This window comes from Panthera pardus, unplaced genomic scaffold (assembly GCF_024362965.1).
Source record: "Panthera pardus isolate Hobbes unplaced genomic scaffold, ASM2436296v1 HiC_scaffold_17, whole genome shotgun sequence".
NCBI lineage: Eukaryota > Metazoa > Chordata > Mammalia > Carnivora > Felidae > Panthera > Panthera pardus.
In genome coordinates, this window is record NW_026526732.1 from 47,873,842 (window position 1) to 47,897,992 (window position 24,151).

Consider the following 24,151-nt stretch of genomic DNA (forward strand, 5'->3'; position numbering starts at 1 on the left):
TATTTTTCTCTTAGAAGCACTGTCCTCATCCTGATTAACAGATGGGGTTTATATCCATTTTATGTAGTTATACAATATTTAAAACGAATGGTGGGTTTGACTTCTTGAAAGCTCTAGTAATTACCTATAGAGCTGGTGGTATGGAGATCCCTAGTAATTTTTATCATATAATAAAAAAATGTGTTTATTAATACTACTCTATAGACCTGAAAGCAATGAGTAAGTCATATTATAAAATCATTTCTAGAAATGCCAGTCAGAGAATCAAAATTCTAGTCTTATTTTTACTTGAAGTTAACTATTACTTAGTGTATGGTTCTTAATGTTTATGTAACTTAACTTTTGTTTTTGTTTTCTTTTTAAAATTTTTTGTAATGTTTATTTATTTTTGAGACAGAGAGAGACAGAGCATGAACGGGGGAGGGTCAGAGAGAGAGGGAGACACAGAATCCTAAGCAGGCTCCAGGCTTTAAGCTGCCAGCACAGAGCCCAACGTGGGGCTTGAACTCACAGACCGTGAGGTCATGACCTGAGCCAAAATCGGAGGCTCAACCGACTGAGCCACCCAGGCACCCCTTATTTTTAAAAAAATTTTTTTTAATGTTTATATGTTTTTGAGTCAGAGAGAGACAGAGCATGAATGGGGGAGGGTCAGAGAGAGGGAGACACAGAATCCAAAGCAGGCTCCAGGCTCTGAGCTGTCAGCACAGAGCCAGATGTGGAGTCTAACTTTTGTATTAGTGATAATAGCAGCAAAACTTCCCTGCTTATATAACTCTTATCACAAATCAGACAAAAAAAATGGCAAAATTATGAATGATAAACTTATAAATGAGGTAAAATTGTGAAAATGGTTTATTTTCCTAATAAAAACCAAACAAATCTTTGGTGTGTTAAGAAATACACTCACTCACTAAAAGCAATAAGGGGAAAATAATTATTTTCCATGAAAGCAAACAGCTGTATTCCATTCCATTAATAAGAAGTACTTTTTCTTAATTACAATTTAACTTTTTTTCTACCATGAATTGAGTCGCTTAGTATTAAATTTTGATTACTTTTTGAAGGGATTGTTGATGTAAATGATAATCAAACCTCATTAAATTCATATTCCAATTAGGTACGCTAAAAAAACCCACCTTTTTCCCTCTTGTTTTCATGTAAAAAGTAAAAATTAATGCAACATGGCACTTCGAGGTAGATAGTGGCCTATAGCATTTCATTGTGCCACTGTTCTTAGTGCTTTAGAGATGTGTACTCATTTTTTGAAATGTTTTATTTATTTATTGAGAGAGAGACAGTGAGAGAGAATTGATATGGGCTTGATCCCAGGAACCATGAGATCATAACCTGAGCCAAAATCATGAGTTGGATGGTCAACTGACTGAGCCACCCAGATGCTCCATGGATATATTTACTTATTTAACATGTGTAAACACCTAAAATGAGAGATATTATTATTATTTTCAATTAATATGTCAGAAAACTGAAGCACAAAGAGTAACGTGCTCAAGGTCATATAATATTTCATATTGGAGTAATCTGACTATACACCCCATGAACTTGACTGCTACACTGAATTCTTTTTATTTCAAATAATTAAACAAAATGGTATAATACAGAAACTTTTAATGCAGGGACACTTTGATTTGTTTTCTAAATCTCAGAGTCATATCTTAATATGCTTCTATCTAAAAAGGTACCACAATTTCAGTTTGAATTTTAATGATTCCCCGGGGGTGCCTGGGTGGCTCAGTCGGTTAAGCATCCAACAACTTGAGCTCAAGTCATGCTCTCTTAGTTCATGGGTTCAAGCTCCACATCGGGCTCTGTGCTGACAGCTCAGAGCCTGGAGCCTGCTTCATATTCTGTGTCTCCCTTTCTCTCTGCTCCTCCCCCACTGGTGCCCTGTCTGTCAAAAGATAAATAAACATTATAAAAAAAAATTCCCTGAAGGAGATAGAGTAAGGATCAGATTATTTTTAAATCTTAAAATAATTATTTGCTTAATTTACTGTGTAGCAATTGATAATTACATTTTGTTCATCTTAAACAGTAAGAAAACTAGTTTTAAGAAAAAGGAAACACCCCAAATTTCTTAAAATATTGAACTCTTACAAATAAATACAATTTATCATGAAAACTTATCTTGAATAAATGAATGTATCCATTTGTATATATACATGCATCTACTCTGATTATTTTATAAATAATCAGGTTGTTCTCACTCATTTACTTACTTTTCCTTTTGTATGCTCTAAGCATGCACATTTTCCATAATTGTATCATACTTTACTGCTACAAAGCCTTCAACCAGACATATGAAAAAGGAATCTACATTATCAATTTTTGCAGGCATGACACTTTAAGCTTGTGAATAAAAGTGCACTGAGTAGTGAGCAGTAAGCCAAAAAGCCTAAATCTGATGTGACCCAGAAAAGTTGTAGACAGTTTATCCACCGTGGAATGACCAACGCCATCTCTTGGAATCCACACGTTAAAACAATAAAAAATAAATTCTTCGTTACTATAATGCCAAACTGTAAGGAGATGTCTTGGAGCCATTTGTAATGTCTCCTGTTTTAACATTTCATTAGCACAAAATAGGAGTATTTTCTTTTACAGGATTTTCTTCTCTTTTCTCTATTGTGTCTGGATATAGACAATTAGTTATTGTTGCATATGACATTAGAGTTTTAATGAAATTTCAACATGGCAGAGTTGGTAACCTGTTTTTAATTCACCTGCAAAAGATATAAAGAATCCTTATACAAGACTTGTTGGAAGACTCATAATCTAAATGAAATTTGAGAAATAAAAATGAAATAGAATTCATAAAGGTTAACTTTTTAGGAGTAAGAATGTTAATGTGCCTATTATAAATGTTTAATATAATAAAATCTAATTTTCTATTGTGCTATCTTGCAATATTATATACATTTGTAAAGAATTTTTTTTTTTAATTTTTTTTTCAACGTTTTTTATTTATTTTTGGGACAGAGAGAGACAGAGCATGAACGGGGGAGGGGCAGAGAGAGAGGGAGACACAGAATCGGAAACAGGCTCCAGGCTCCGAGCCATCAGCCCAGAGCCTGACGCGGGGCTCGAACTCACGGACCGCGAGATCGTGACCTGGCTGAAGTCGGACGCTCAACCGACTGCGCCATCCAGGCGCCCCAAGAATTTTTAATGTTCTTTTTTTGACATTGGGCTAAAAGCATTTTTTCTAAGATTCTAAACTTTATTTTTTTGATGAAGTTTATACATATTACAAAAATCATTATTTACTATAGTATTTTATTTATAATAGTAAGTGTAGGATTTAACTTTAGCCAACTTTAGAATTTTAACAAAAACACATAATGAAATCTATAAAATGCTTACATATGCTATTAGCAAATAATGCAAGGGAAGTCTTGCTTCATTACCTATGTTGTTATACTAATTAACTAAGGTAAAAACCAATCAAAGATCACTGATATTGCTTGAGGTCTTCAAAGCCAAGAAATTTCATTCCACTAGTTGCTACATTATTTAGATATTCAAAGGCCTACACTACTTATTGAGGTAAAAGTAGAACTTTGGTATATTATTGCTTTTGACATTTGATCTTTAATTAACATCACTCTGAGATAAGTAGCATTGCCTTACTTTACAACAAAATACAGAGAAGGAATAAATAAGTTAATAAACGTGCCTAAGTAGTAAGTGATAGAGCCAGAATTCACATATTCCCTCTGATCCCTTAATTCACAAATCTATAATGTCAATTTATTGAATAGCATTTATTTGATTATTAATAAATAGGAAGGTTTTTACACAAGCTCGTTTCCTATTTATTTATTTATTTATTTTGTTTGCCATTTATCTCTTTTTTTTCTTCGTGTTTATTTATTTTGATAGAGAGCGAGGGAAGGAGAGCACGTGTGTGCATGCATAAGCGAGGAAGGGACAGAGAGAGAGAGAGGAGAGACAGAATCCCAAACAGGCTCTGTGCTGTCAGCATAGAACCCAATGGGGGGCTTGATCCGTGAGATCATGACCTGAGCTGAAATCAAGAGTTGGAACTTAACTGACTGAGCCACGCAGGTGCCCCGATGACTGTTTTAGTTTATAGCTTTTGCCTCTGGTGTATTAGAATGACCTTTAAAACAATAATTGTGAGGGTGTCTATGTGGCTCAGTCAGTTAAGCATCCGACTTTGGCTCAGGTCATGATCTTGCCCTCGGTGAGTTCAAGACCTGTGTTGGGCACTGGGCTAATAGCTTGGAGCCTGGAGCCTGCTTAGGATTCTGTGTCTCCCTCGCTCTCTGCCCCTCCCCAACTTCCTCTCTCTCTCTCTCTCTCTGTCTCAAAAGTTAATAAACATTTCAAAAAAAAAAACAATAATTGTGGCAGGGCAACTGGATGGCTCAGTTGGTTAAGTGTCCGACTTCAGCTCAGGTCATGATCTTGGGCTCTGTGCTAACAGCTCAGAGCCTGGAATCTTCTTCAGATTCTGTGTCTCCCTTTCTCTGCCCCTCCCCTGCTCATGCTCTCTCTCTCTCTCTAGGAATAAACATAAATTAAAAAAAATAATAATTATGGGAAAAAATAAATACATGCTTCTCACCTAAAACATGCTGAAACATCTATTTTATTATTCCTAATGACTAGAATAGTATTCATCTTATTTGTGCATTTAATATTGTTGTGGGCCAGCTATGTGCAAACACAGCTCCTATTGATAAAGCCATAATGAAAAATGACAGAAAACCAAAGATTCACACCCACATGGAGCTTTTATTCTAATATTTGTAATGATTTTTAAGGCAAGTATTCACACACTTTCGAAGTATTTTTTAATTTAAAATGTTGCAATGATATATCATTGAAATATATATTTGAATGCCTTTGCAAATATATAAGAAAGGTTTCTAGTAGTAGACCAATGCATATACAAATTAAAAATTTTAAAGGCTATTGTAATGCTGTCTTTGAAAGAGTTTTATCAATTTATACTTGAAGGAAATTCTTCAGACTTTATTGTACTGTTCAGGTTTCTATTTCTCCTTCAGTCAATTTGATCATTTATGTTTTCCTAAAACGGCATATATTTAATGGAGACATTTAAATTCAACTGCAAAGAATTATATATGTTGTATTATTTAAAAACATTCTAATATAGCTCTAGCTATTACCCATTTTTATAATTCATGTCATGTTTTATTGAACTCTTGATTACCTCTTTAATGAATTAGATGTCAATGCAGTTATCAGTACTTCCATTTTATCATTTAATGTCTTTTTATTTTATCGTTTTATGTCTCTCTACAGAGTCATATAGAAAGATATTCAGAATATATTGTTAGGAAAAAGAAATATAAATAAAAATATATACAGCATGTTAGTCTTTGTATATGAATGAAGAAAATACATATATTCTTTTCTCTAAAAATCTTCTCTAATTATAAAACCAATTCTACTGAGTATAATTTAGGCACATAATATTTCCTAATCTTCCCTAATTATTTTCTTTCTACCCAGTTTTATTAGAATAATATGGAAATTTATATCTAGTTTACTTTTTTAAATTAATTTCTATAATAAATCTCTTTTAAGAAACAATGGCATCTTAATATTCTCCTACAATTATATTTAGAGTAGTTTTCTAATGCAACACTTGGTTCCTTTGTTATTTTAATTCTTGTTTTTATTTGTTCATTTGTTTACATTCTTGAGTACCCTTTATATCTCTTTATTTTTTTAATAGACAAAAAGGACACTAAATATAGAAGTTTGAATCAAATGCATTTTTTTATGTTTAAAGTTTTTTATTTAAATTACAGTTAGCTAACATATAGTGTCATAATAGTTTCAGGATTAGAGTTTAAGAATTCATCACTTACATACAGGACCCACTGGTCATCACAACAAATGCCCTCCTTAATACCCATCATCATCCATTATCTCATCCCCCTGCCTGCCTCCCAGCTAGTGTGTTCTCTATGGTTAAGTGTTTCTCAGGGTACCTGGGTGGCTCAGTCAGTTAAGCATCTGACTCTTGATTTCATCTCAGGTCATGATCTCATGGTTCATGAGATGGAGCCCTGAGTTGGGCTCTGCGCTGACATGCAGAGCCTGCTTGGGATTCTCTCTCTCCCTCTCTCTCTGCTCTTCCCTTGCTTGTACTCTCTCTCTCTCTTTCTCAAAATAAATAAAGTAAAATTAAAAAAAATAAAAAAGAGTCTCTCTTATGGTTTGCTTCCCACTCTGTTTTTCTTTTCTTTCTCCTACATTTATCTGTTTTGTCTTTTAAATTCCACATATAAGTGAAATCATATGGCATTTGTCTCTCTCTGATTGACTTATTTCACTTAGCATAATACACTCCAGCTCCATCCACATCCTTGCAAATGGCAAGAATTCATTCTTTTTGATGGTTGAGTAATAGCTCATTATATACCCATATATATAATCCATTCACCAGTTGATGCACATTTGGGCTCTTTCCATAATTTGGCTATTGTCCATAGCACTGCTATAAACATCAGGGTGCATGTACCCATTTGAATAGTAAAATGCATTTCTTTTGAGAGTATAAAAATCATAGTTTGGAAATGTCAGCATTAAACAGTAATTAAAGTCATGGAGGGTGATGATAACAACTTAAGAAATTGTACAGAGAAAAAAATGAAAAACGATCTTAAGGCTGAGTACTGAAAAACGACATTGGGGAAAATGTGGAAGAGGAAAACCTGACATATTAGACTAAAGAAGGATTCTTGTTTTTATATTATAAATCTTATTTTTTTTAATGATTCTTTAAACTGTGACTTAACCAGTGACTTAATTCCCTCAGTTTGACTAACCGTTAGCCAAGCTACTTCCAGACTGTAAGCCCTTTTTGTAGAGCATTGATTTTAGAAAACGTAAAATTGTAAATTATTTACTCCTTTGAGATGTAAATCTTTTTAAAAGTCTCCCTCCAGTTTTATAACCCAGGAATTTCTTTCACCAAGACCAGGAGCCCAGTGCTTTGGAATGTAGTCATTAGGCAAGACAACACTTCTTATTTCCTGGCCTCTGTGGGAGGATAAGAACCCTAACTTCAGTGGATGCCTTGTTCTAAGTTGTACAGATACCTCCTGTCATGAAGACAGGAGGAAGTTTATTTTTTCCTTTGGGTAAGGCCAATTAATGAACACAGATGGCCTTATATTTCCACCAACACAGCTCTTACAAACTCTCCTGCTTTTTGTTTCAACAGGAGCTCAGACTGGCCTCCCTACCCTATTGCAATAGTCTTGAGTAAAATGTCTTCCCTGCCTGTTTAAGGTCACCGGGCACAGTTTTTGCTTTGACAGCTATCTCTGCCATAATCTTTTGTATCATAACCATAATCATTGTAGTCACCTGAGCCCTGCTTTGTGATGCCACAGGTATTCTTTTTTTTTAATTTTTTTACATTTATTTATTTTTGAGTTGGTGGGGGAGGGGCAGAGACAGAAGGAGACACAGAATCTGAAACATGCTCCAGGATCTGAGCTGTCAGCACAGAGCCTGATGTGGGTCTTGAAACCACAAACTGTGAGATCACGACTTGAGCTGAAGTCAGACACTTAACCGACTGAGTCACCCAGGCATCCATCCACAGGTATTCTTAAACTCTGTTGACTTCATAGGAAATAAAAGGACTCAATGGAGATTTTTTTGTAGGTGTTAAGTCCTCATAAGACTTTGTTCATTCACTTCATCTTGGGTTTTCTTGGACTAGTGTTTGCCCTTTCTTTCTCCAAGTCCTGGTCTTACTTGTAAGAGAATCCTGCATGCCAGAATTCTGTTCTCCTGTTTAGTCTGATTTCATCTGCATTTAAACTGCCAAATCCCTCAGAGTTTCTGGCTTGCTCTCATCTCAGCCTTCCAATCCAAAAGATGTTACTCTCCAAACTGTACATTTTCTAGGTGGTTTCTTTGAGCAGTGAGGAAGTGTGAATCAGATGTATCCTCAAGATGCCACCATTTTCTTGGAATTCGTCTTAGGAACCAAGAAAACTACTTGAAAAGCAAACAGAAATAGACACACTTTCAACGTTCATGTTTACTTAAATAACTCATTGTATTTCTTCTTTAAAGCCAATCCTTATTTATGTCCTCTACTCCACCCCAACTCCAGGACATTCTATAGCTTTATAGTTTCTGTCTGTGCAAACTTTTCTGCATAATAGTTTCCTTGACTGATATTTCATAAACAGTATCTAATTGTCTTCAATCTGGTCCTTACTGGCCAGGTTAGTGTGGATAACACTGATGACAGACTTCCAACTACAACAACATTATCTTCATCCACATCTTTGGGCAAGACTTCTTGGTTCTGCAGGCATGTACTTTTACAATTCATAGTACAATTTATAGTATAGTATTTACTTTTACATCATCTCCCGGTTTGTGAGTTCAAGCCCTGTGTCAGGCTCTGTGCTGACAGTGCAAAGCCTGCTTGGGATTCTCTGTCTCCCTCTTTCTCTGCCCCTCCCTCACTTGTGCTTGCACTCTCTCTCTCTTTCTCTCTCTCTCTCTGTCTCCAAAATAAATAAACAAACCTTAAAAAAAATAGAAATCTGAGTATAGCTGGGAGACCAATCTGGTGACTTGTCTCGATATTTCTAGAACTTCTGATTTAACAGACTGAAAATCCTTTACAAAAATAATTCTGAATTACTCATTAAACTGTGAACATGTGTACTCATCATGTTTAGACACAAATCCTTGCTTTATCATTATTTTTTGTTAAAATAAACAAATTGACTTCTCTAGGTCCTGTTTCCTCATTTTTGGCAATAAGAATCATTATAATTATCCCTGGGTTTTTATGAAGATTCAGTGATATGATGCATAAAAGATCAGTACAGGTGTCAGAACCTGTTATGCAATCAATAAATAGTAGCAACTACGAGTATGATCATAATACTATCCACAATGAAGAGGTGAAAGGAGATATTTGTAGAATTTTAGGTTATCTTCACCCTTTCAATGAGGAAATTTCTTTATTTTTAGCTTGAATTGAAGTATTTGTTAGGCAACATGTTGTCAGAGAGGGGCAAGGTCACACTTTCTTAAATTCTATTTATGTACATTCAAGTTTTAAAGTATCTCCCTCTCCCCACAAAAGGCAACTTTCCCCAAAATAAAGTTAACTGAAAATCACTGTTACCATGTCTAATTAGAGAAATACCACCATTGCTAATGGCAAATTAATGAGTAATAGTTTAGTAGGTGTATTTATATTGTTATTAAGGCATATAAATTATTTAAGGTTTTTCTGTGTGTTAAGCATTATGTTGGGTACAATAAATATATGAACAACACTAAAGAGTTTATAAAATAGTGAGGAAACAAAGTACGATTCAAAAGCTTAAAAATATAAGCATGAGGAATGCCTGTGTGGCTTAGTTGTTTGAGTGTCTGACTCTTGGTTTCAGCTTGGGTCATGATCCCAGGGTTGTGGGATTGAGCCCTGTGTGGGGCTCTGCTCTGAGCATGGAGCCTGCTTGGGATACTCTCTCCCTCTCCCTCTGCCCCTCCCCTGGTCATGCCCTCTCATGTGCGTGCTCTGTCTCTCTAAAAAAAAAAAAAATATATATATATATATATAATATACATATATACTATATATATATAATATACATATATACTATATATATAATATACATATATACTATATGTATATATAATATACATATATATAATATACATATATACATATTCATTATTCATGCATTATATATAATATATTATATTATATATTATATTATATGTATAATATATATTTTACATATATATATATATATAAGCATGAAGGAAGAGAGTTCTTTCTAAAGTAAATGGAGGCAACATTGGAAGGATCTTATATATTTATATTTATAAGGTGTTATAATAGAAATTCTCTAATTTAAATCCCATAAATAGAAGCTGTGGAGTAGACATACTATATCACACTAACTAAATGAAGCATTAGAGATGTTATTTTATTTGCCAAAATTCATGTACATGAAAAGTTCCAGAGATGGATCTCTAATCAAGGCTTTCTGATTATAAGTTTGCACATTTCATTAGCTTGGTTTCACAACAAATTAGCAATATGATCCAGTCAGATTCACTTAGACTGCTTCTCAACCCATATTTTTTTGACTTCACAGTATAGTTTTTATACATCAGCCTTTTACCTTTAAGTTGGTTCATTGATTATTGCTAAGAAATAGCTTGTGTTCAATAATTAGGACTCTCAGTTTCTGTAGAGACTTTGTTTTTGTAATTGCTAAAATCTAAAACCCTACTTTTAATCCATTTTCTTTCATATATATTCCATTTTATTTTGCTATATATTGGAATAGAGAACATCCAAAGGGTTAAAAGTTTTCTGTTTCTATATGGTTGTCACTGATAAGGAAACTTTTGTTTCATGTGGCTTGTGAAAGCAGCAAATGAAGTCTGCTCTCTGAAGGCCATTGTGGGGAAGATTTATGATGCCTGAAGGCACAGAGTCCCTAAATTAGAGGTCAAAGCCTCAGCGAAATTTTTACCAAAGTAACAACAAATTCATTTTCTTAAACCCTTCTTTAGCTTTGAAAATCATTGCAAAGATACATTACTTGGCAAAAGGTGGAGCAAGGACATTGTTTTAGATTTCAGGATACAATTAGGTTATTAATTATCATAATGTGGAAGAAAGACAATAAAAAGAAAAAGGAAACCTAGGAAATTCTATATAGTATTTGTTTTGTTTAGCATTCATAGAAAATGACTATGAGTTATTAATTATGTTAGAGATTATTATAAACATTTATATTTGATAGTACTTTAACTACATTGGTGTATTGTGAATCCATCAATAAGCTTAGGGGTATATATTTTACAAAGTGGTTTAAACGCAGTAGGTCTTAACCTTTTTCAGCCATTGCCTCCTATGAGATCTTAATGAAAGCTGTGAATTACCTTCCCCTAAAACTTACATATGCATATTAAATTTTATCTATATTAGAGATGTGACTCCTAGAACCATCTGAAGTCCTGACTTGGGCATATATGACACATGTGGGCATAAACCAATCACTGAAGTCCCTGCCCAACATTTCTGACAATCATTTTCTTTTAAATTTTTTAATGTTTATTTATTTGTGAGAGAGAGACAGAGACAGAGACAGAGACAGAGAGGCAGAGCACAAATGTGGGAGGGGCAGAGAAAGAGGGTAGACACAGAATCAGAAGCAGGCTCCTGAGTCCAAGTCAGATGCTTAACCAACTGAGCCACCCAGGTGCCCTGATTTCTGACCATCATTTCTGATAGACTCAATATTATCTTATGACAATTGTTGGACTCATATGAATGCAGCTCGGAGCTATGAGGTACTGTGAACTGTTGGATTTACTGTCCCACACTCTAGCGCTTTCTTTTAGAAGTAATGGAGACTAACTTCAAAGGTCACTTTAAACTCAAACACACAAACACAAATGCCAAACGTAATAATATCTTCCAGTTACTTTACCCACTTCGCCCTGTGTCTGATTTATTTGAGGGCTTCATGATGTTAGAGTCCATTGCAGCTAACGTAGAAAATATTAGTGCCCCAAAATATATACCTTTCTATCCAGACTCATTCCAAGCTACTGTCTTTCAGTATGTCACTTCTCTTAATGGGATTTTGCCTTTGACTGGTATGTAGGCAGTTGTGGTTGGGAGACTGAGGAGGTTAAATTATAAAATTCCAAAACATTCTTTTATAGACAAAAATACAAATAGCTAGGTCTGGGAAAGGCAAAAGAATCTCTCAGCTGACACAGACTTGAAATGATAATATTAGGGATGGTGAAATAGCTAAACTTAAAATCCATGAAAACCCAATAACTAAGAACATGTTAACTATGAGCAACAACAATCTTGAGATGGATATAACAGGACTAAAGATTACTAGATAATTAGAGAAATCAAAAGACATCATATATAGTCTCCTCTTATTTTCCATTTTGTTAAAATGATTGACTTTAGTAATCTCAGGACATGTATAATATTTATCAAATGCCAAATTCTAAAAGAGTTAATTTATTTGCTTTGTAATAACTTTTATTCATTCACTCAAAAATATTTACCGAGGGCCTTCCAGATTCCAGGAATTATGATTGATGAAAGAGATAAAATAATAAATGAAATACAATCTCTGCCTGAAGTAGCCTCAGGCTAGTGAGAAAGACAGGCAGGAATATGGAAAAATTTAATATTATGTGACAAGCACTTTGATGGGGGGAAAGTCCGGGTATCAGAGGGCAGATAGATTAACTCTGCTGCGAATAGCCTATTACAATAATAAGACTTTAAATATCGATAAAAATATCTATGGAAACGATGGACATAAGAATAAAGGAGGGTGTGCCAGACAGAGAAAAGAGCCTATGAAAACTCTGGAGACAAAAGATGTATAGGAACTTCCTGAGGAGTAGAGATAAAACAAGTTAGGGGAATCCCAACGAGTGTAATGTCATGGGAGCCTAGAGGAAGTAGATTTATTTAGTAAACATATCAAATAGTTTAAGTATAATCCGTGACTCTTGCATTAAACAAGGAGGGTTTTAGAGCAAGCAGTTTCATTGAAATTATGTGGGAAGAGAGACAAAGTGTAATGAATTGATGAGCAAATGAGAGGTGAGCTGTGAAGATCATAGTAAACCAGTCCTTCAAAATCCTGGTAAAAAGAGGGACTATGAGAGAATGAGTTTTTATTTGTTTATTTTTGTCAGGTTCATTCATATTAGACATGCCAGATGTGTATTTCCCCCTACATCTTATTAAGATTAGCTTTAAATATACAAAAAATTGAAAGATTTTTTAAAATGTTTATTTATTTCTTTTTGAGAGAGAATGAGCGCATGATGGAGGGGCAGAGAGGGAGAGAGAGAAAATCCCAAGCAGGCTCTGCACTGTCAGCATGGATCCTGATGTGGGGCTCAGACTCGCCGACTGTGAATTCATGACCTGAGCTGAAATTAAGAGTCAGAAGCTTAACTGACTGAACCACCCAGGTGTCCTAAAACTGAAAGAATGTACAGTGAAAATCCATACAATCACCACTAACACATTGTTTTTTTTTTTAACATTTATTTATTATTGAAAGATAGACACAGAGTGTGAGCAGGGGAGGGGGCAGGGAGAGGGGGAGACACAATCCAAAGCAGGCTCCAGGCTCTGAGCTGTCAGCACAGAGCCCGACATGACATGGGGCTTGAACTCACAAACTGCGAGATCATGACCTGAGCTGAAGTCAGTCACCTAACCAACTGAGCCACCCAGGCGCCCCACACATTGTTAATTATTATTATTATTATTCAACTAATTTTTACTACATTTGCATTACCACATCTATTCATCTATCCAGCCCTCTACCCATCCATTGATCTAATCTATTTTTGATGCTTTGCTTAGTAATTGTAGGTATCAATACATTCCACCAAATACTCATATAATTAAAGGATCCAATGTCTATTTATGGTTCTTTTATTTTGGGGGATAAAATTTACATAAAATGAAACGCAGAAGTATTTTAAGTATACTGTACATTGAGTTGTGACAAAGGCTTAAGGATTTGCAGACAGAATCCTTATTAAGATACAGAGCATTGCTGTCAAACACAGAAAGTTCCTTCTTACCACTTCCCAATCACTCCCTAAAGACAGTCAGTATTCTGATGTTCTCCACTTCATATTGGTTTTGCCTCTTTTAGAATCATATGAAGTGTAATTTACATTATGAACTCTCTTTTAGAGGCTACTTTCAAAGAATATATTTTTTAGATTTATCCATGTCATTTCATGTATTAGTAGTTCATTTCTTTTTCTTGCTATTAAATGAATATACAGCAGTGTGGTTGATAGACCCATAGGATGTTTCCAGTTTCAGCACTTATGAATAAATATGCTGTCAATATTGTTATGAAACTTTCTTTGGGCATGTATGCTTTTATTTCTCTTGGGTAATTACCTAGGAATGGATCATATACTCGTAGAATATGTATGTATTTAGTGATACAAGAAACTGTCAGAATGTTTTGCTAAGTAGTTCTCCAACAATATAGGAGAGTTCCAGTTTCTCCACATACTGCTTAATATCTGTGTTCACATTCTCTTTAGCTGAATCCATTCAAGTGGGGATGTAGTCATATCTTGTGGTTTTAATTTGCATATATCTGATGACTAATGTCAAAAAAAATGACAATGAAGTTTGCCACATTGATTGACTTTTCCTCAGATGATTTCTCTGTAGCATGTGATGCTGTTTGATAGTATTTTACCTACAGTAATTTTTTTTTCAAAATTTGAGTCAGTTTCTTTAAACCCTGACACTGCTTTGTCAGTTAAGTTTATGGGATAGTTTAAATCCTTCACTGTCATTTCAACAATCTTCACAGCAACTTCACCAAAGTAGAATCCATCTCAAGAAACCACTGTCTTTGCTCATCCATAAGAAGCAACTCCTCATCTGCTCAAGTTTTCTCATGAGAGTGCAGCAATTCAGTCCCATATTCAGACTCTACTTCTGATTCTATCTAGATCTCTTGTTATTTCATCCACGTCTGCAGTTACTTCCTCCAACAAAGTCCTGAACCCCTCACAGTCATCCTTCAGGGTTGGAATCAGCATCTTCCAAACTCCTGTACATGTTGATATTTTGACCTCTCCCCATGAATCATGAATATTCTTGATGGCATCTAGAATGGTGAACCCTTTCCAGAAGGTTTTCCATTTACTTTGCCCAAATCCATTAAAGGAACCACTATCTATGGCAGCTAGAGCCTTTCAAAATGTATTTCTTAAGTAATAGGACTTCAGCATTGAAATGATTCCTTGATCCATGGGTTAGCAGCAATGAAAACATTACTATTTTACATCTCCAGCTTACCTCTTGGGCTACCAGGTACCTTGTCAATGAACAGTAATATTTTGGAAGGAAACTTTTTGTCTTACCAGTAGTTCATAACAGTGGGCTTAAAATATTCAGTGAACCATGCTGTAATCAGGTGTCATCCAGGCTTTGTTGTTCCATTTGGAGAACTCAGGCAGAGTAGATTTAGTATAATTCTTAAGGACTTTAGGATTTTCAGACTGGTAAGTGAGCACTGGCTTTAATTTAAAGTCACCAGCTACGTTAACCTTTAAAAAGAAAGTCAGCCTGTCCTCTGAAGCTCTGAAGCCAGGCGTTGAATTCTCTCTAGTGTAATGGCAAATCTTATATGCCATTTTCTTACAATATAAGGCTATTCTATCTACACTGAAAATCTACTGTTTATGTAGTCACCTTCGTTAATGATCTTGGTTAGATCTTTGGATAACTTTCTGCAGTTTCTACATCAGCACTTAATACTTCATCTTGCCCTCTAATGTTATAAAGATGGCTTCTTCCCTCAAACCTCATGAACCAACCTCTTCTAGCTTCAAACTTTTCTTCTGTATCTTCCTCACTTCTTTTAGGCTTCATAGAATTGAAGAGAGTTAGAGCCTTGCTGTAGATTAGGCTGTGGCTGAAGGGAATGTTGTGGCTGGTTTGATCTCTCCAGATCACCAAAACTTTCTTCATATCAACAATAGGCTATTTGACTTTCTTATCATTCTTGTGTTCACTGGAGTAGCACTTTTGATTTCCTTCAAAAATTTTTCCTGGGGTGCCTAGGTGGCTCACTCAGTTAAGTGACTGACTTGATTTCAACTCAGGTCATGCTCTCATGGTGTGTGAGTTAAAACCCTGCATTTGGGTGTGTGCTGACAGCACAGAACCTGCCCGGGATTCTCTGTCTCCTTCTCTCTGCTCCCCACCCCTACTCTCTCTCTCCCCCCTCAATAAATAAATAAACTTTTTAAAAAGGAAAAGAATTTTTCCTCTGAATTCCCAACTTGTCTAACTTGTGCAGTGGCCCAGCTTTCAGTCTATCTAGGCTTTTGACATGCCTTCACCACTAAGTTTAATCATTTCTAGCCTTAATTTAAAGTGAGAGATATATGACTCTTCCTTCCACTTTAACACTGAGAAGCCATTGTAAGGGTTCTTAATTGCCCTAATTTTAATATTGTTGTGTCTCAGGGAATAGGGAGGCCTGAGGCAAGGGGCAGAGATGAGGGACCAGCTGGTTGGTAGAGCCATCTGAATACATACATTTATCAATTAAGTTCATTGTCTTATATAGGCATGGTTTGTTGCACCCTGAAATAATTGCAACAGTAACCAAAGATCACTAATCACAGATCACTATATAATAATAAGGAAAACACTTAGAATATTGTGAGAATTACCAAAATATGACACAGATAAACAAAGTGAGCAAATGCTTCTGGAGAAATGGTGCCAATAGAGTTTCTCAACCCAAGAATTGTCACAGACCTTCAATTTTTTTAAAAAAACTCAGTAATTGCAAAGTGCAATCAAGTAGAGCTCAATGAAACAAAGTGTGTCAGTAATTTTTTAAGTAGGCAATTAACTTTGATGAACTAACATTTGAAACTGCCCCTGTCACCTGCAGAACAACAGATCAAGTGTAAGTTCACTTTTCCCCCCTCACCAGCCAGTTATACTACATGGTTAAAAGAGTGGAATAAAGCTAACATAGCACCTGGGCTTCCTCTCACTGGATGTCTTCTTTCTGAGATTCATATGTCAATTTCTGGTACCTATGTTTGCATTGAAGTCTGACTTCCCATTTCTTCATGACTGTGAAACATAGGTTTCTATCTGAGTTCCAGATACCCTCTTGTAGCCAAGCTGACTTGAGCAGATGTCAGGGAAGAAACTGTAAAACAAATCAAAATTCCTAAAAAGTGGAAAACTAACCCCAGGCTCTTTTCTTGTCTAAATGTTAAGTCCCCTGTAATACCAACCTTATTTTATCCACTCTCCAGTGTCTTCAGGGACTTGTTTTATATATTTTGTTCAGATTTTTTTTAAATATGCTTAATGATCATTCTGAAAGGAATTTTATCATTCATGATGAGGAAGGGAAAATTATTTGTTTGTGTTTAAGGTAGAAAGATTTGAAAACATTTAAAGGACTATGAGAAATAGCCAGAAAAGGAGGAAATTTTAAAGATAATGGAGATACAGAGAAAACTGTTGGAGCACAGGCACTAAAGGAGAAAGACAGAAACATTGAGCAAACAGATGTATAAGCCTTAGGAGGATGAAAGTAATGACAGAGAAAGAAAAGGTGTGATTTATGAAGATAAAGTTTGTAAGCATTTTCAAATCCATTTAGAGTGATTCTACCACATTCTTTCTATTATCTAAGGTATAAAAAAATTCTATCTATAGTGTATAGTCATTTTGGTAAAATTATAGAACATCCTCTTTAAAAAGAAAAAGAAAAGTCTGTAAATATTCCACCACCCATATCCTTATTTCCAGCTCTCTAATTGAGCCTTCCCATAGCTTTCCACACCTGTGCTTGGTTTCAGAATGGAATGGCATTCTACCTGTGTGAGGTGTTTTTTGTACTTGAAAAATCTCAAATTCAATGTCTTTGTTCACAAATTGGCTCTCAATAAGCTAACTAATATATGAAAAAAAATAAAACAAAATGAAATAAAACAACCATCAATAACTAGGATACAAAAGATCCCAAAAGATCTTTAATTTCTTTTTACAGAAAACCTTATGAACTGGTTTCCGGACCTATAATTCCATCACAGTACAAGCAGGAACAAATTCCATGTCTTTCAGACAGATGGATGAAAAGATGTGCCAGAAACAGTCACTTCACCGGGCTTAAAAGAGGCCAGCCAAGCTATTGGTGATGATAGGGACAGATGGGAAAGATGGGAAAGATTGAAATCTGCAGTATTCCCAAAATGCAACAATTATTTGGGTTGGTATTATACCTATCTCTACTTATCCCAATTTTGCTGAGAAAAGTGCAATAAAGTTGAAACTGAACAGAAGAAAGAATGTTGACAGCTTCACTCAATTTCCCCATGTCTAGAACTTTCACCCAAAGGTAATACCTTGGCTCAACAAGACTCTTGGCTTCAAGCTAAAACACTGTTAAGACCAATGAGACTATGAGCTCCCAGCAGCAGTGGTAATGCAGAATAAGAGCTGGGTTAATCAGAAGTGAGGTCAATCTTCCTAATGCTGTGGCTCAATACCAGACAAACAGAATACTTGGCTTCTCAGCTTAAATAGAACGCATCGGAATAAGCTCACACTTTCTGGTGAATAAAAAACAAAATATTACCATACCTGCCTCATCATTGTTCTTTTTTATGGAAAATATCCAGTACAAATTTTTTTTAAAGCATAGGAAAGTTAAAGATGCAAGTAATGTGACACACAATCAAGAATTAAATCAACAGAGTTTAACATTCAGATGACCTAGAGACTTGAATTAGCAGTCAAAGACTTTAAAGCAACTATTATCAATAAATTCACAAATATACAGGAAAAGATTCAAATGATTGATGAATAGATACAGAAATCTCAGAAGAAACATGAAAGATATACAAAAGAACAAATTAGAATTTGTCCTCCAAAAATAGCTAAAATCTCTGAGCTACATATAGCAAAAACACAAGAAAATTCTGAAAGGTAGAGAGAAGAAAAGAGACTATCTTGGGACATGATGGTGATTTCTCCTGGGTTTTCTTTTTCATCCCATAGATCCCAGGCATGGAGTTGAAGAAACTGACAACCCAGAAATGTCAACAGGCATAGATAACAAAAGCTTTGACAAACACTACTTTCTAGCTAACAGACCAAGAAATGGGCGATAGAGCAAGATATAAACCTTTTCCCCACACTCACCCATGCCAGCAAAAGCCAGGTAGGGAACTAGACTTGCACCTTCTTGAAGCTGTATTGAGGCACCCTAAAGCCACTGTTGTGTGGTTGTTTCAGAGAAGGCCAAGTAGAGGTTTGAGAATTTCATCCCCATTAGCCAGAAATAAGACCATCACCAATTTCCTGCCTATGAACCTCACCGGTCAGTGGAGACAACATGAGAAGCCTGGACTTCCATCCCCAACCAACACCTCTTCCCCTCTCCACTAGGATGGTGCTGGAAATAAGTAGAAAGTCAGCACTTTCACAATTGCCCAGTGGTTATAAAGCCATCTCCACTGCAGTGTCACTAGAAATCACATGGGATACCTGAACTTCTACCTTGCCCAACAGTAATGAAGGAAACTTTTAGGTGTCAATGGGAGCCAAGTAGGGAATCTGGACATTCATCGCCACCTTAGCATTAACAAAGAGGCACCAGGCCTTCCCCTGCCAGAGAAGTATGGGAGGTAACCAGCTAAAATCGAAAGTTTACATAAGATACAGTCTCCTAACATAATACAAAAGTGCCAAGGTTTCAATCAAAAATCATTTGTCATACCAAGAACCAGGAAAATCTCAAAATGAGTGAAAAAAGACAAGCAATAGATCGAGAAGACAGATATATTAGAAGTATCTGGCAAATATTTTAAAGTGATCATGATAAAAATGCCTCAAGGAAGAATTACAAGCACACTTTCAACAAATGAAACATTAGAAAATTTCAATAAAGAAATAATCTACTCCAAAAAATAGAGTATATAAGAAAGGAAAGAAATGACAATTTTAGAACTAAAATACATAACTGAAATAAATCTCAACAGAAGGATGCAACAATAGAAATAAAGAAGACAGAAGAAAGAATCAATGAACTAGAAGATGGAGTAGTAGATATTACCCAAATTGAAATTAAGTTCTCTAAACACAAAGAAAACAGTAAATGAATAAACCTTGGAATATCAGGAAGGAAAGAAGAAGACAGTAGGTAAAAATGTGGATAAATAAAACTGACTTTTCTTCTCTTGAATTTTCTAAGTTATGTTCGATGATTGAAGCAAAAATTATAGCACTGTCTGCTATGGTTGTAAATATATGCAAAATAAATTTTTTCAATAATTGCATTATAAAAAAATTTAAATGTTTATTTTTGAGACAGAGTGAGACAGAACACAGACAAGAGAGGGGCAGAGAGAGAAGGAGACACAGAATCCAAAACAGGATCCAGGTTTTGAGCTGTCAGCACAGAGCCTGATGCCAGGCTCGAACCTACAAACGGTCAGATCATGACCTGAGCCAAAGTCGGATACTCACCTGGCTGAGCCGTCCAGCATCCATCAATAATTATTCTATAGAAGCAAGAGTAGGTAAACTGGATAAAGTAGACTTTAGATCAAATAAAGTAACAAGAGACAGAGAAGGATATTGTGTAATGAAAAAAGAATAGGGCCACCTGGGTGGCTCATTCAGTTAAGCATCTGAATCTTGATCTTGGTTCACATCATGATCTCACAGTTCCTGAGATCAAGGCCCATGTCGGGCTCTGTGCTAACCACACAGAGCCTGCCTGGGATTCTCTCTCTCCCTCTCTCTGACCCTCTATGACTCTAAATATAAATAAATAAACTTGAAAAAAATGAAAAAAAAAGTAATCCTACCAAGAAGATATGGCAATCCTAAGTGTGTTTGAAACAAACAATAGAGGTACAAACTATGTAAAGCAAAGAGTGTTAGAACTTTACCACAATTAAAATTTTTAAAAAATATTTAAAAAGTAAAAAGAGAAGTAGACAAATCCACAATTATATTGGAGATATCAATATCCTTCTGTCAACAATTAGTGGAAAAACTGGGCAAGAAATTAACATGGACTTAGAAGGATTCAACAACATCAGCAAAAGGATGTAGTCAACATTCTCAGAATACTCCATTCAACATCAGCAGAATACACTTTTGTTTTCTTTTTAATTTTAGAGAGAGAAAAAGAGGTGGGTAGAGAGGCAAGTAACAGAGAGAGACAGAAAGAGAATCTCAAGCAGGCTCCACACTCGGTGCAGAGCCTGATGTGGGGCTTGATCCCATGACCTTGGCATCATGACCTGAGTCAAAATCAAGAGTCAGACTCTCAACCAACTGAGCCACCCGGGTGACCCAGAACATACATTTTTTTAAGAGCTCGTGGGATAAATTCCAATACAGACCATATCCTGGGCCATAAAACAGATCTTGAAAAATATAAAAGAAATGAAATCATACAGAGTTTGTCCTCTGATCATAATGCAATTATACTAGAATTCGATATTATTAACATAAAAAGAAAATCTCCAAAGATTTTCAGACTAGAAAACAAATTCTAAATAATCCATAAATCAAGGAAGAAGTCTCAGAGGAAAGAGCAAATAAATTATCAGGGACTTAAATACCCATGAGCAGAATAATGCATATACAAATTCTAGTATATTCATACACTAGAATACTACTCAGCAATAATAAAGAATGAACACTCAGCAACAGGAATTAATCTCAAAATCATGGTGAGAAAAAGAAGCTAGGTGTACATATGAAAGTTAAATAACAAACCAACTAACCCAAGGATATAGAAGTTAGAATGGTGGTTCCATATGGCAGGTGAGGTACAGAGAGACAGAAAAAAGTTAAAAGGGCTCTTTCTGGGGAGATGGGAATGTACTGTATCTTAAGGTATGGTCTGCACAGATGTATACATTTTTCAAAGCTTATCAAACTATATACTTAAGATCTCAACATTATTGTAGTGTAATCCCACCTCATTAAAGATACAAAAGAATTAAATAAAGCAAGTAAAACAATAATTCTTAACTGTATTTACTTTTTCTTTTTCTTATATATTTCTTATATATTTCCAAATGCTGCTGATCTGTCTTCTAAAGAATCTCTTAAAATTGAATATATCCTCTCTAGAGTTGCTATCACTGTCCTGGATCAGATCTTCTCTTGGACTCTGATGACCCCCATAATTACACCTCTGCTTCAGTCTTCTTCAACTATTCTCCCCAAAGTTCCCAACTGAATAAAAAATCAGCCACTCCTGAAAACAGTATGGAGGGTCCTCAAAAAATTAAAAATAGAACTACCCTATGACCCAACAATTGCACAACTAGGTATTTATCCAACAGATACAAAAATGCTGATTCAAAGGGGCACATGCACCCCAATGTTTATAGCAGCACTATCAACAATAGCCAAAGTATGGAAAGAGCCCAAATGTCCATCAATTGATGAATAGATAAAGAAGATGTGGAATATATATTCAATGGAATATTACTTGGTGATCAAAAAGAATGAAATCTTGCCATTTGCAACAACATAGGTGGAACTAGAGTGTATTATGTTAAGTGAAATAAGTCAGTCAGAGAAAGACAAATATAAGATTTCACTCACATGTGGAATTTAAGAAACAGAACAGATGAACATAGGGGAAGGGAAGGAAAAATAAGCTAAAAAGAGAGAGGGATGCAAACCATAAGAGACTCTTAAATACAGAGAACAAAGTGTGTGTTGCTGGTGGGTGTTGGGTAGGGGGATGGACTAAATGGGTGATGAGCATTAAGGAGGGCACTTGATGGGATGAGCACTGGGTGTTATATGTAAATGATGAATCACTCAATTCTACTCCTAAAACCATTATTGCACTATATGTTAACTAACTTGGATTTAAATAAAATTAGGAGATTAAAAACAGAATAAAAAAGTTAATGCCTTCCATAGATAACATTCCAGTTCCTTAACATACAAGGCACACCTTGCTTTGGGTCTGCCAATTCTCCCACTACATCCACTTCCACTTTATCTTGTAATTATAGTTTTCATATACCTGCCTTCTTATTAGACTGTGTGCTTTGTGCAGACAGGACTCAGTCTTATTTGTTTTTAGTATCACCAGTGCCACGTACACTGCCTGGTTCATAGTAAGTCCTAATAAATGTTTGCTGAAAAGGTAAACAGAGTACATTAACTGATACTCCTAAACTGGTTATGCTTTGCTATGATTCTGAAGTTTTATTTTGTTAAAGCAAACTAGATGTCATTGTACAACTGCTGCAAGACTTTTGTTAGAACAATGTGATTTGACCCTATCTAAAAATCTGGCTGCCAGCAAGATATGAACTAAAGTCTTTTTTCTAGAAATTAATTTTTCACAAATTTATCACAAATTGCAATTGGTAAAGCGATAAAAAATAGATGTTGATACATAGAGGAACAATTTCTGATTTGGACCTACACATTGGCAACACAAAAAATATCCTAACAATTTCCTTCATATTTGATTTCTTTCACCTTCATAAAAATTGATTGAAAAGACTTTGTATAAGCTGGAAAAAGTAGTCATTTAAACAAAATTAAACAAAGAAAATATATGCACTAATACCATACTAAGTAGTAATACAGCTCATAGCTTGAAACTAATTAGCATGTTTAAAAAAAAATCTTCAAATGGTCAGGATTAAAAGTATTTTAACCATAGGTATTAATTCTACATTCTCAAAAATATAAACCTGCAAATATTTCAAAGTCTAAAGCATTTTGCCAGGTTCCTGATTTTTTAAATTTATATTTTCATAAATAAAGATTAATATTAAACCAAATCAATTACTTTGGACAGTTTGCTAATTCAACCCAAATTGCACTCAAGGTTTATTAATCTTTTGATAAACTCTACACCACTTGAAGTCTTTGAAGATAAATTGTCACAAGCCCAACAAGATTAACGATGCTCTTTCTCTGCTTCAAGAACATAAGAAAACACTGATGAATATGTGATTAAGTTATTCTTTCAACATCCTGTAGGACTGAACTTCAGTGCAAACACGAGGTCTATTTTTGGCCAACAGCTTTATTCCTTTAGCCTAAAAAATACACTTGGAGATAAATTTCTGGCATAAATAATGTCTCAGTGTTCACACTTAGGAAACTTTGGGTTTCAAAAGATCTAAGACTATGAGGGAAATGACCTTAAATGAAGTGAGTAGTATATTCCTGAGGTTTTTTGTCATTAAGTAAACAGGAAAATAATTTAATAAATTACTTCAAGGGCCAATAAAATGCAATGCCAGGAATGAGAAAACCCATGTTCCCATTTTGGCTTTGCTACTCATTAAGGTCTGGACTCTGAAGCAAACCACTCCACTTATCACAATTGGCATTTCAACATCCAAAATATAGTTATAACATTTACTTTCTTCACCCTGAGGTTCTAAAAAGAAAGAGGCTTTGAGTCAGATAAACCTAGTTTTCGATCCTATCTGTGCACTTGTTACTACCAGTGTGGACTGAGGCAAGATAACCTTTCAA